Consider the following 8,534-nt stretch of genomic DNA (forward strand, 5'->3'; position numbering starts at 1 on the left):
GACCGAAGACTCAAGTGACCTTTTATAATCATATTTTGTCCGGTGTCCAACTGTTTTTTGCTTCGACTACTTCTCAAAAATTTCAACCAAACTTGCCACAAAGTATTCGTTGGTGAAGAAAATCATAGTTTGTTCAAAAGAATGGCCATGCTCTCTTTCGAGGGAAGTTAATTATGAATTAGTGGAAAAAAGATATCATTTTAAATATCCTCTGGGCCAGGTAAAATGAAACGTGGAAGAATCCTCAAGTAGATAAGAGTAGATTCAAGTTTGTTCAAAACATGGGTGTCGAGCCGCAATTGGTGACCAAAGTTTTACAAAGAAAATTAATATATTTAGGAAAATAGCAAAGCTATGATTGGTCATATTCATATGGAAGGTGGAGTAGATTGATTTATTTTCAAACTAATGAGTTTACTTTATCAGTTGATGTATATTGGGTATTAGGAGTATGTGAACTAAAAAGTAGATCACCATGACATTCTTCTGAATTTTTTTGTCTTTATTTAATTACTTCAGGATCTAATTGGCCTAGAATCATTAAAATCTGTTAATTATACCCCCGCTCCGAAGGAGAGGGGGTATACTGTTTTACCCTTGTGTGTCTGTCTGTCTGGCCGTGTGTCTGTCCGAAACAAATTTTCTTCGCATTTTTCTAAGCAACTACTAATCAAAGATGCTTGAAATTTTAACACAATCTTCTATGAGGCATGCCATACCCTTGCAGAATATTCCTGAGATGTCCTAAGAAATCCTAAGATTTCCTGAGATGTTTTTGGAACAGGAATTCCTGGGATTTCCTAGGACAGTCCCAATTCAGGGGTTCTAAAAAAATCCCAGGAATCAAAACACCAAGACTTCCCAGGATATCCCAGGAAAATCCCAACACTGAAAATGTCCTATGAAATCAGGAATTCCTAGGATTTCCTAGGATATCCTAGCCTCCTAGGACATCTTTTTTTTTTTAAAAATCATACATAGCAACAAAGCAGAATTATAAGATCTCTAAAATTTAATGAATGTATGTATTATAAAAATTTATGGCCACACAGAAAAAATAATACATAAAATAATTTTTAAAAAATGCTGATGGTATCTGATACAACAAATTCTTTACAATTTTACTGCTGTAACATTATAATGCATTTATGATTCAACATCATGATTTACACACAAGGGGGGAAACAGATTGTCTTATTTTCAAACTTTGTTAATACATTCTGAAGCAGCTCTCTTAGAATATTTATGATATACATGTACAATGACAAATATTAATAATAATAAAAAAAATATTTAAATCAACAACCTAGTGTAGAGAGTAGGGGTGAGGCCCTCAGGGTTCGTCACTTCTGAAGAATTCTGTACAATAAAAGATTCAGATTCCAAACAGAACTAATTCATAACACCCCCCCCCCCTAAAAAAAACAAAAACAGTATGCACCTGGTGGCAACAAAGTTTGAAAAAAAAACAAAAAACATATAGGTCAAAGTCACAAGGTCATTAATCTTGATGTATTTGAAAGAACTTAATTAGTGGAGTATGGATACTCAATATAAAATCTCTACCTCTTATGGTTCAAAAGTGAAAGATTCAATAAGGCTATATTTTAGCATAACGATGACAGTCAAGGTCATTGGTCTTGGTCTCATTTGAAAGTGGAGTAAGCATACCAAATATGAAGTATCTATATCTCTCATGATTCAAAAGTTATAGCAAAAGGTAAATTGGCAATAGACAGATTAACAGACAGGCAAAAACAATATGTGCTCCCAAAAAAGGCCTTGACCTCTGACCATTTCACTTCAAAATATATAAGGGTAATATTTAATTTATAAACAATATTAAATTTGTATTGATCATGTTCTGCAGTGGGATCGTCAAAATGAGTTATAATATAAAATGTCATTGCAATATCTGATGGCTTTTTGGAAATGTTAAGAGAACAAAGTGTTAAAGACAGACAGATTGACAAACAGAAAGATAAACAGACCCAAATTAATATCCCCCCTGCACCTCATCAATCCAGTGTAAGTCGCCCAGCTTTAGTTGATCACTGATGTATCTTCTTTAGCTGTACATTTTTCTTCTTCATCGCCAGTGGCCTAGTTGCAGATCGTGAAGCCTTGTTTGCTTTTTCTTCACTCGACTTTTCACTTGTCTTTGCTAAAATTAAATTTTACTTAATGTATTCCATTGTTTAGTCTAAATATGTAATTATTTCTATTAGGGATGAAAATCAAACTAATGTCTTGTAAAATTTAGTAGCCAAAGATACTACATGTACCAAGCTTTCAGATTCTACCAGTCCATAAAAATATGTGTTTGCCTAAGTAAGATGAACCATTTTTCTCAAAAGATTTATTTTATTCACACTTGCATAAGGAATAAGGTATGTTAATCAATTGCATACATGACGTGATTTACAAATGATGTCATAATCTTACTGAATAGCCTTTTTGTAGAAAAGAAAATTTTAATTTGCAATAGTTAACCTCTTTACCACAGCTGTCGTATGAAGTCAATTTACTTGGCATTAAAATACTGTGACTTAAACTCTACGTGTGAACAGAACATTAAAATCATACATCAACATTATTTGAACAGCTTACCTTTCTCGGCAATATTTTCCTTGTTGTAATTTGCTTCTTTTCCCTTAGTCCGAGTTAAACAGTCTGCAAAGTTATCAATAAAATTTTTTATAAGACGTGTATATATTTGTTCTTTTGTAATCTAGCTGAAATTAATTTAAATGATGGCTGTCATTGATATTTCTTGCTGATTTTTTCATTTTTCTGTTCTAAATTTTGCGAATATTATCTTATGAGTTCTACGACATCTGCGTCAGTTTTTCCAACTTAATACAAGTTACAGAGATTGAAATGTACCATAAACTTTCATAGACGACTTTCACATTTACAAAAGTTATTCCCCTTTGCGGGGTCAATCCAGGGTCAACCGGCGTAAGACACTGTTTCCCCTCTATTACCTTACCAACTTTATGGGTCAGTATCTCAGAAATATAGTATGTATGAATTTGTTCATTACGTTTTTGTTTTTCAAGTTGCCCCATATTCTGGCAATACAGTTACAGACCGATATTGTTAGATATAAATGTCTGAAAATAAAAATATTTCCAGGTAACTTACAAAGGACAAAGTGGGAAAAATGAGTGTTACGCCGAAAACGGGAGATAACTCATAGGAATGTCACTATGTGAAATCCGTCTATTCTTTCAAGTTTACAAAAGAAAATTTTAAAAAAGATTACAAGATACCTGAAACTTTCTCTTCATTTGGTAGTCTCAATGGAAGTTTCCAGTCTCATAATCCTTGCCAGGCTTCAAGGTTCTAGCTAAAGATAACAATGCAATGAAGGCTTTATTTAAGAGTATAATTCCAAAATTTACACCATGTCAAAACATTCAATGCAAATTTAACAGTAACGGATAATAAATATTTGTTTATAAGTCTTCTGCTTACTAAATTTTAACATGTAAAACCTGGAAATATTTCACTGTGTATGTACGTTTGATCTTCATGGACTAGACTGAATCTCAGTATGCCCAAAAACCTTTTACACATATTCAAATCGTTTCTTTTGTTTCAATATTGAAATATTATACAACACATCACATGCACTAAATTATTAAACAATATTTGTGTGTTTAAATAATAAATACATATTACAAAGAACCACTCGCCACTTACCCCACTGGCCTGTGGCCATGATATCTACACTTCTTCCAACATTCCCTTTACTGCATGCACTCCTAGCGAAACCAAGATTTTTGGGAAAGAGAACATGGTTTATGTGAAGAATTAGAGTCAATCTTGGGCGTAAGTTGTGCATTTCATTGCATTTCACCAATCTCTCTAAACATTGCCGCTCCTTGAACTCCTATTTTGCGCTTCTCGATGAAGTCTCGCGAGAGGATGATACAGGACGGTGTCAAGTTATTTCGTGCCATACCAAGAAAATGCGGTTTCTTTATTCTTGAAAATAATTTGTGATTAATGTGAATTTACTTTTTTTTTTTTTTTACAAAAAGAAAATATATTTTAGCGAACATTTTCTGACAAATTAATATTCAAAGCTGAGTTGACAGTAAAATATATTTTATACACCGGGTACTAATTGATCGAAGATCACTTTTTTGTACCACCTCTCGGAAGTTCGCGCGAGAGACAGACACGGTGTAGGGGTATTTTGTACACCTTTAACAAATATCCCGACATTTTCCCGAGAATCTTGTTAAAAAAACACGTAAGTTATTATCGGTGACAAACGACCCGCATATTAGAAAAATAAAATATAAATATCCTTGATCAACCAATTCTACTAACAGAAAGTGTTACAGAAGAAAATATTTTTGAAGAACCACGATGATACATTTAGGCCAAGAACAATTTGCATGGAAACCGTCCAAACAAAATATGGCGGATCCTGAAGTTGTCACATTGTGCTGTAAACAACGACTTTTCTTCGCATCTACAAGCCTGTCACGATGTCTGTAAGTATCTTATGCTAAGTGATGAATGAAAATTAGTATATCTGGTGATAAAACCTATAGGGAAAGCGCATTTTTATCGTATTTAATAGTTATGTTACGACTCGAATTTGGTCAAAACCTTTGAAAAGTTTTTTTGATCTCTGTTTATGTGGATAAAATTTTCAGGAAACTCTATTAGTTTAATTGCGTATTTTAGATTTTCCTCGTTAAATAAAAGCAATACTCAATATCAATAACAACATGAGGAATTATATTCTCAAACACGATTCTTACCCAACAAAATTTGAAATACCAAGCTTTTAAAGTCAGAAAGTGACGAAAGTATGATGTCACAGACCAAGTCATGCTTCTTGAGTATGCTGTTTATTTAGTATTTAAATTTGTGTATTGTACTCTTCTTTCAATATGACTCAATATTTTCTTTCTTTTGTATAGTATCTCTGGCAGTTATGGGTGAATATACAGCGAAATCATACAGATTTGGATGAAGATATTAAAGATAATAAGTAAAGTCAAAGACAGTTTGATGAACCAAATGACACTGATAAAGAAGAAGATACAAAAAAGATACTTCTAGCCAGGCATGTGACTTTGAAGCTGATAGTTTGGTAACCACCTGAGAGATATATAACCTGTATGCAAGTGATGACGGTATTATAAAGGAGAGCCATTTCTTATAACGTGCTCTGAGGAAATATGTTTTATTTTGTCGAAATGAAATGTGAAGTGAAAAATTAAATTGACAGATGAAGAAAATTTACCACTCCATCCTTCTGCATGTATGGTCTTCTGAATTCAAAGCCATTTGAAAACCAACTTTAAGTTAAGAGGAACACTTTATTTTCAGTGAAACATTCTGGAAAATATTACTTCTACATAGAAAGAAAAAGTTGTATTAATACTTGATGTTGTATCGCAAGATGGCCAAGTTTGTATGACCAGTGCTTTCGAAAAAAAAAAAACTATGCTTGCACTCAGTTTCCCATGAACGAAGCAATCTAAATATTAAGTGTAGAATTTAATTCTAATGGATAAAAATCAACTCGGAAATGTGTGATTTGGAAATGGTGAAATATTGTTTGTCTGTAAACAATTTTTTCTTTAAAACATAAAACATGTATAACTCCTCCCTGACAGCATCAATATTTCAGAAAGTATTTAATTAAAAAAATAGTTCTAGGGTCAGTGTCTTTCTATGTATCAAGTATAATATGTAATGATTGAAAATTATTCATTTTATGATTTTCTTGATATTATACATTAAAACTTTAAAAGTAAAAAAAAATTCCTGTCATTCTGTTTTAACATTTATTAACATGTCCAAGTTTGTAAAGTTTAATTTGTCTTTTTTACAAAAGTCCCAACATTAAGTCAAAAGTCTTAGGAAATGGGATTATCATAAAAATGATTAATTCCTGGCTTTACAATGAAATGTCCTGGCAAGATTTGGATTTGAAATGTTTAACAAAGAAGTCCTGGGAGATCCTAGGATGTCCTGAAATCAAATCCCAGGATTGTTACTCCTAGGATTTCCTCAAATCAGATTGTGAGGAAATCTTAGGAATTCTTAGGACATCTTAGGAATTCCTGAGAAGCATTTTCAAGTCAGGAATAATTTCTGCAAGGGTAAGAATGTATAGGAAAAATCTTTAAAAACCCTTCTCCAGAACCACTGGGCCAGGAAAGATGAAACTCATGTGGAATCATCCTCAGGTAGTGTAGATTCAAGTTTGTTTAAATCATGACACCCGGGGCAAGGGTGGGGCCAAAATGGACGACCCAAGTTTTACATAGTAATATATAAGAAAAATCTCTAAAAATTTTCTTCTCCAGAACCACTGGGCCAGGAAAGATGACACTCATGTGGAATCATCCCCAGTTAGTGTATATTCAAGTTTGTTCAAATCATGACCCCGGGGCTAGGATGGGGCCAAACTGGCCCACCCAAGTTTAACATAGGGAAATATAGGGAGACCTTTTAAATTCTTCTTTTCATGTACTTCAAAGCTTTGATTAGTGATATTTATATGGAATCATCCTCAGGTAGTGTAGATTCTAGTTTGTACAAATGATGAAAGCCTGGAGGGGGGAGGGGTTAAATTCAAGCCCAATGTGCTCAGGTGAGCGCTGTGGCCCCTGGGCCTCTTGTTTCTGTGCATCTGACTATATTTGAACTTGTGTATATTAACATTATAGTGCTTATTTACATCAGAGTGGGGGTATTACTAGTGAGCATTGGCTCACAGATTTCTTGCTGACCATCGTGTGTCCTCATTATACATCAACTGAAAAATATATATTAAATACATTGTATGTGCCAAATAGCCTGCTGTTAAAAACTTTTTTGGGATCAAAATTCTGAGTGCAGAGAAATTAGGATATCACAATTAATTATAATTCCACGTTGGAATTTATCAATGTACTCCATATTGTCACTTTAAAGATGTACAGTGTGCATGTATCGATCTCGATAAAAACAACAATGATCGATTCCACTACTGTTTTGGAATATACAACAGGTGGGCTTACTGAAGGCAAGATGTAAACATGGTCCGCTTCACGTTCGATTGCGAAATGTGGAATTCGAATGCCGAGTTCACAGAGTGTACCCGAAAAGCAACCAAGGCGCACTTAAAGAGGTCACAATGTTTCTGAAAGCGGGTCCGAATCAGACCCTGAGCGGACCCAGGAAGCAAACCCGGGATGCGATTTGGGTTCGCTCTGGTGTAAGGTTGTGTCCAGTCGTACTGTAGCTATCAAATTTCATAAGTAGGTCATCATGACCTACTTCTGAAATTTTATTGCTACAGTGAAATATTTTCAGGTACAGGTACTGTAAACTAATTTTAAGCTCTTCTGAGCCAAAGACTCAAAGAGCTAACGCTATGGCCATTTGTGCGATGTGAGTTAACTTTTTAGAATATGGGCCATAACTCAAGAACCCCTTGGCAAATCAGTGTCAAATTTGTCACAAAGTATCCTTGGCCCAAGGGCTACCATTTATACTAAAATAAAGCTTGGGACCTTTAAACAAGGATAGAGTAATCAGGAAAACAAATTTAAAAGTTGCAAAAAAATCTTTTTCTCCAGAAACACCTGGCAGATTTTCACAAAACATACATACATGGATCAGCATATCTTGAAGATTAAAAATTATTCAAGGCATCACCCTGGGGCAAAGGACGTGTCTCAAGGTCACTTCAAAGCTTCAAATTTACATTCAATAAAAACATTTATATTTTGCTTACTATAAGGACTAGGATCATCAAATCTTCTAAGTTGATGCATCTTAGGACTTCACATCATGTTAACTTCAAAGTAGGTCACGATGACCTACTTTTGAAATTTTGTTTGATTTGAAAGCATATTTTGGACACTTTAAGGCCTATGATCATCAAACTTTGTCAGTTGATGCATCTTGGGTCCTTGTACAACGTCAATTTAAAAGTAGGTCACTGTGACCTACATTTTGAACTTTATGACATCGTTTTTGAAACATTTAATCATTAATCATTATTCCAGACAATGACAGGGTTTGAATAATCAAATCTTGTAAGTTTCTGCATTTTAGGACCTTACAACATATTTAAGAAAAAGTAAGTCACTGTGACCTACATTTTGAATTTTGCAGACATTTGTTTTCAAATTGGTTTAAGTGCATATTTTGATTACCTTCAGACCTACAGTCATCAAACTTAGTCAGCAGATGCATATCAGGACTCATCTTCGCTAGCCAAGGGTTTCTGATACGCTACTCTCCTCATAAACCCTTGGCCTACGGTGTTCATAGAAATCGGGATTTTTTTCCAGAGTTCTGATTGGATTTCAGTACACCCAGGTCGAGCAATCAGCAATTGTTTTTTGTAAATGACGATATTTGCGTTCGGGATACATCTTCACTCTTTAATCTAGGAAATGAAAAACGCAGGAAACAACGATCCGTAAGATAACATTCAATTCTATGAATAGCCATGGTGTCATCCAATATCTTCTAAATATGTGATTAAGAATATATATTGAAGC

At 34.0% G+C, this 8,534-nt stretch overlaps 2 long non-coding RNA genes across 2 annotated transcripts; one reads left to right on the top strand and one right to left on the bottom strand.

The window, feature by feature from the left end:
• Positions 1–933: 933 nt before the first annotated feature.
• LOC134280862 (uncharacterized) lies at positions 934–3,675 on the bottom strand. The gene is made up of 3 exons (XR_009994974.1): positions 3,276–3,675; positions 2,611–2,673; positions 934–2,164 (listed from the first exon to the last, which is right to left on the bottom strand). It is a non-coding gene; the product is annotated as an uncharacterized LOC134280862 (long non-coding RNA).
• Positions 3,676–3,681: 6 nt separating this feature from the next.
• LOC134280861 (uncharacterized) lies at positions 3,682–5,796 on the top strand. Its single transcript, XR_009994973.1, has 2 exons — positions 3,682–4,511; positions 4,947–5,796. It is a non-coding gene; the product is annotated as an uncharacterized LOC134280861 (long non-coding RNA).
• Positions 5,797–8,534: the final 2,738 nt, after the last annotated feature.

The sequence above is a fragment of the Saccostrea cucullata genome, unplaced genomic scaffold (assembly GCF_032062105.1).
Source record: "Saccostrea cucullata isolate Sc308-1 unplaced genomic scaffold, CSIRO_AGI_Scuc_v1 ctg2582, whole genome shotgun sequence".
Classification (NCBI taxonomy): domain Eukaryota; kingdom Metazoa; phylum Mollusca; class Bivalvia; order Ostreida; family Ostreidae; genus Saccostrea; species Saccostrea cuccullata.